This window comes from Hipposideros armiger, unplaced genomic scaffold (assembly GCF_001890085.2).
Source record: "Hipposideros armiger isolate ML-2016 unplaced genomic scaffold, ASM189008v1 scaffold_1421, whole genome shotgun sequence".
In the NCBI taxonomy this organism is placed as follows: Eukaryota; Metazoa; Chordata; class Mammalia; order Chiroptera; family Hipposideridae; genus Hipposideros; species Hipposideros armiger.
The window spans coordinates 106,629-112,733 of record NW_017732771.1 but is presented as its reverse complement, the minus strand read 5'-3'; the positions used below and the strand labels follow the sequence as shown (position 1 = coordinate 112,733).

General features: G+C 41.0%; 1 pseudogene; it reads left to right on the top strand.

Moving 5' to 3' along the window:
• The first annotated feature begins 3,108 nt into the window (after nucleotides 1-3,108).
• The window catches only part of LOC109377492 (protein BTG4 pseudogene), a 21,088-nt pseudogene continuing 18,091 nt past the window's right edge, over nucleotides 3,109-6,105 (top strand).

The window sequence follows — 6,105 nt, the reverse complement described above, 5'->3', positions numbered from 1 at the left end:
CTATATATAGGACCAAATACTATTAGAAGCCTAGGGGGAAAAGTCTCTAACAAACCAGTTAGCTCCTACTTGGAAGGAACCCTTTGCAGTTTTTCCAAACACCCCAACTGTTATCGGGTCTCAGAGAGTTAGTGGCTGGGTCCACTTCCCTCGAATCAAACTTATTTCATTTAAGTCTCCACAGGACTCCTCCAGAAGGAAGACTGTCACTCTTACTCCTGTGAGCCATTAAAAGATCTCCAAGAAACAGCCTTCATCTAATAACAGATAAGTTATGATATTAGTTGGTTTTCCTATTGGGGCCCGCTCTTATTTTTTTCTCCTCCTCTGTCAATAGCTCACACATACGCTTTTGAATTCGTCTAACCCAGAGTTAGCCAAAGATTGTTGGCTATGTTTATTCTCCCCTCACACTCGTTACTCTGCTGTTCCTATTCCCATTCGCTGTTGGGCAACAACTAGTGATATAATTTTACACCCCAAATATCGGGGAGGATACCTATTTCAATAGGACCAAATACACACCAAAAGGACAAAAAGTAAAACTCCTACAAACTTATCAATCTAGCCTGACTCGTACAGTCTCCCCTTGACTTCTAATTGGGGACCAATAACACCTCATACCAGCCTTAAGCTTCAGGCTCCCCTTTGTAGAAAAAGCCTTCAAAATCTCAGAGGACTAGATCTCCTGACTGCTGAAAAAGAAGGGTTATGCCTATTTTTTTAAAAAAAGACTTCTATCTCTATGTTACTCAGTCTGGCATAGTCAGAGATGCTGCCCAAAAGTTAAAAGACAGAGTTTCCAGGATCCGCCAACAATTAAGCGAATCTTGGGGATCTTGGTCCATGGTTTGGAGTTGTACATCTTGGCTTCTTCCCTTTACAGGATCACTGCTAATGATTATTTTAGTCCTGTTTTTGGGCCCTTCATCCTAAATCTTTTAACATAATTTATTTCTTCCTGCCTACAAGCCATCAACTTCCGAATGACTCTTCAACAGGGCTCTGAGCCGATTTCAAGGGTTAAAGCTAATTCGGAGCTCCAGCCCTCACATCTGGACCAAATGGGATGGAGATGCCGTAACTTCCCAATGGTGTCATAGATATGAGCCCCTATTACTGATGGGGGGATATGATACTGGAGAGCTCCCTCACTATAGAAGTTTCAAGCCTCCCTCACTATAAAAGTTTTAAGCGCCCTCACTATAGGAATTTTAGGTCACCTCAATATAGAGCTGTAATCATTGTAGCCCAACATTCTCCAAGCCATTCCAGACCTAACTCTTGGATAAATGAACACCATCCCAGACACCAAATGGGTTTTAACACTCCTCCAGGCCAGTTCAGACCTAACACCTGGGTGAACAAACGTCACCTGAAGTTAGATAAATGGGCTTTGAGTCCAATCCTCTGAGCCAGTGCTTTTAATTTATTAACTAACATCTGTCTCTCCTCATCTAGGGGCTGTCGGGATGTGAATTATGTCACATGAGGCTTCCAGTGCACCCCAAACAAGAAGAGACCCCCTTTTTATTATTTAAGATCAGATAGGGTGAGAGTTTCATGAATCTCAAATAGGTAAGGGTCAGCTCTACTCCCCTTCTCAGCTTGAAGCAGAAACAGAAGAAAGAGACCTCCTGTCCCTCAACTCCCCACAGAGATTTGTGGGGATCACATCTCTCAGGGTAAACAAGGCAAGCAGTTAGAGACAGGTAGTTGGGTCTTGCATTCCTGCACGAACAACACAATGTATGGGGAGTACTGCCTGGAGACCTCCCAAATTCTTCCCTTATCTGCCCTAAGCATTAACCACAGGTAGAGCCTACCACGACCTCCATCTCACCTTAGCCTCATTACATCATCATTATAATATCATACATATATACCCAGAATTTCATTAATATCATTATAACAGACTGAACCCTGAGAAGGGACATGCACAGTCTAAGAGGGTGAGATAATGGTCCCTTATCAATCACAGGTGTCAATCAAGTGGTCCTGCACCTGGAGGTGAGCAGCCCATCCTAGAGAAAAAAAGATAAAACCCCCATGCTCCCTTGAGCCACCACCTCTTGAGCCTTGCTTTTGTTCTGGGCCCTCTCCCAACCCTTTGGAATGTAGTTTTTCTAATAATGCCACTTTAAGGCTTGAGCCTTGAGCTGCTTCTCATTGTGCTTGGCCCACTCCTAATTCTTTGGTGTGTACTATCTCTCCCAATACATCTTTTTCACCACTTTAACCTCTGTGTCTGTTTCAATTCTTTTCTGGAGTCGCCAAGAACCTGGACACCACGCCAAGGAGGGCCCAGCCCCAGGCAACATAGTGGCTTAGTTTTTCAGTTTTTCCTCCCTGAGGCCCTGGTTCCACCCCTGGGTGTGGGAATCTGGCCCACGTTCTGCACGGATTCTGCCGGGTTTGACCCCTGGTGTGACAGCCAAGTCCAGACAGCTCACTGAGAAGGGGCCCTCCTCTTCGGTAACAGTGCTGTTAGACTGAACCATTCAAAATTGCCTTCATTTGACCATTTCTGACTTATAAAAATGACAGCGTAAGCTTACAACTCTATTACACATATTGTTACCTTTAACGATGGAAAGAAGCTTAACATGGTTAAGTTACTTTTCTAAGGCTGTGTGGACTGTGAATAATGGCCTTGGTAGCTTGAAATAAAGTTTGTGAGATTCCAGACCTCATGCTTTAACCAAAATGCTATTCCTCTGCTGCATGTGCTTTTCCATAGAACTTTTCATTATATAACTATGCGTTACCCTTGTGTTCCCTATGTCCACACTTATCATCGCACATACTCAGAATGGTACTGCTTGCTGTGACTGCTTAACATTAGAATCACTCAAGGACCTTCCTCCTTAAAGTGTGGTCTGTGGTTCAGCAGCATTGGCACTACTTGATAGAAATTCAGGATCTCAGGCCCCACCCAGGACTACTGAATCAGAAACTGCATTTTAAGAAAATCTCCATAAATACGCATAAAAGTTTGATTAGCACTGCTAATGCATTCCAAAAGGCTGTCTAAAAGCATAAATCACAGACTGGCAGCTCTCACCTGGTGAGGAAAGGCAGTATAACATTCCTTAAATGGAAAAAGGGATGAAGAAATATACCCCATCAAATATCAATACTTCTTATGCATTCAGGTATGTGGGTCTGTCAAGAGGAATTTCACAACATGTTCAGAAAGTTCAGATGTTGGGATCCTTGTTCAAAGAGAAAAGTGAAGTCATAGGTTTTATCCAACTGGCCAATCCTTAGGAGGTTTCTTAACTCGTCTGTCCTTCATGTTGACCTTCTATTTGATTTACCCTTACCTTATGAAAATATTATCAAAAGTTTTGCTTTTCCATTTTCGTGGGATTTTGAAAAATATCATACCAACAAATGCGTAAATAAAAAGCTTACCCTAATCCAAGGGAATGTACCCATCTCTGATTCACATCTATTAACTCCAGGGAAAGTCTTCACCCATGCTGAATTCACAGGAAGAAGTTTTTTGTATTTGGTAGAATATGAATCAGGCCTTGGGAAATCCCAGGAGTTAAAATGGAGAGTTTTGAGGGGACTCAGCTAGAATTTTGGCCTGAGCTAGCACGTATCAAGGATAACAAAATGGAGGAGGTAATGAGAAATATGCTGAGGTAATAGATGAGACCTGTGTCATGTGCTGATATAACCCCTCCCCCTCCCACATACACACACTCCCCAGTTTAATAGAACTGTGAATTGCTACTTCACAGGCAATGGGAACAAAGGCAAGGGAGTACCAATTAATCAACTCTGCTTCTAGCTAGATTAGGCAAAGGAAGTTTATTGGTTAAACCACTACATATATTATTGTCATAAGGTCAATCACCTTTGTATATTTTTACAGATTAATGAAAAAAATATTTTTGTTTCAAATGGGGATTACTGGCATCTATTTCAAAATTCCAATAGTACAAAATAGTATTCAGAGAAAGTTTCCCACCAAATTCTCAGTTCCTCTGTCAAGGAGCTATCAATGTTACCCTTTCCTTGTGATTTTTTTTTTCCCTGAAGAGATTCATTTCATTTTTTTTTTTTACACAATGATAGCCTACTATATTTTTGCTAAAGAGTATGTCCTGGAGATTGTTTCACATGAATACATATAAAACTGGCATATTATTTTTAATGGCTTTGTTGGATGTGATCATTTACTTAACCAATCCCTTATTGATGGACATTTAGGTTGTTTTCAGTCCTTTGCTTTGACATGTCTGTTTGCATTACCAATAGTAGCTAGGGACAGAGACTCTAGAAATGAAATGTTTGGTTGCAAATCCTAGCTCTGTCAATTATTAGTGGGGAAGTGACTACCCACTCTGTGCCTTTGACACATGGTAGACAGTATGCAAGGGGGAGCTCCTTTTACTTGAGGTAATATTCTCTGGGATGAATTTCTACAAGTGGAATTGCTACATCAATGGATGTGTGCATTTAAAATTGTGATAGACATTGTCAAAGTGCCCTTCACTGGTCTTTATAACCTTATACAAAGAGTAATTGTACCTTTTCCTCTGTATTCTCTTCAACATTAAGTATGTCGGGAAACAAACCTTTCAATTTTTTTTCTTCTGTTTATTAACCACTTAAAGTGCTTACCACTAGTAAAGCTTGGAGAGGATTGAAGGAAAACCCTAAGTTGAAGGATAGAACTAAAATAAACTGTTCTCCATTTTTTTCCTCAGGTATATTTTATCATTTCAGGATGAAATATAATTCAAGTTTCATCAACCTAAGGGCTGTGAGACTCCAGGAAAGCTTAAAATCCCTGTCTTATGAAGTGAAGACCAGCTTGTTCTCCAGTATTTCTAGTCTGTCCTTACTTGCGCAAGGCTAGACAATATTCCCCAGTTGCCTTGAATTTAGGAGAGGTCATGTGCCTAGTCTGTGGCAACATAAAGTAGGTGAAAATTATGCGCCCACTGCCCAGCCTAACTCCACACATATCCTGCGTTATCGTCTGCTTGCTCTTTCTTTGCTGGCTGGGCAGCCAGATGTGGAGGATCCTGGAGGGTTATCCAAAGTCCTAGGGAATGGAAAAGCTGCCAGATGGAAAGAGCCTGGGTTCCCATGTGACTGCGGAGGAGCACACACTCCGCAGCCCCCACGAACTGTGATATCAGTGAGAAAAAAAAAATTAGTTTGTAAAGCCACTGAGATTTGGGGGGTGTTTGTTATAGCAGCTTAGTCTACTCCAGTGTTGCTCAACACGACTTTCATTATCACCTCTTAAAGTAGACTTGTTAGACTTTTTTTCTTAATTTCTCCCTTCTTGAAAAGTTAATATCATGGGTATAGTGTATTTTTGCTTATGTACTGTATGTATATCTGTACTTTTTACATAAAGAGAATAAGATTGTTTGCTCCCCACCCCCTTGCCAAAGACCATTTTTTGTCCCCTTGGGGGCATTGCTCCCATTGGTAATATATGGCCTACCCTGATTAATACACTTTGAATAATACCTTCAGTTTTTTTCTTGGGTTAGTTCAAGGCAGGACTACTAGGCAGTAAAGGAGGAAAAGCATTGCCTGGCTTCCCACTCTGTTTCTGTTAAGCATTTATAACCTTCATAAATGACATCATTTGCATGATAGTCACTTTCTGACTACCTGACAGTTAGTCATTCTGACAGAGCTGTGCCTTTACACTTATTACAACACATTGATTCCTCTGCTTGTATGTGGGTGAGGAAGGTGGGGGTCACATTTTAATGTGACCACATTGCATAATTACCATTATATTATATACCGCAATGCCTCATGACAGTGAGCTGAGAAAGAATGAGAAACCAAAGAACACTGAATGATTACCATGAGGCTATTGGATAACTTGTTCATATGATTCTATATTTGGAAAGACATTTCATCATACTTGCTGTATAACTAAGTGTCTCAGAAACATCTTAGAGTGTGAAGGAATAAAGACAGGCATAAAATCTCTTTTTCCATGGACTAAACATACATCTGTGTGATGGACACAACATATATCTTTGCCAACACTTGTTACTTTTTTCCCCCCCTTCCTTCCTTCCTTCCTTCCTTCCTTCCTTCCTTCCTTCCTTCCTT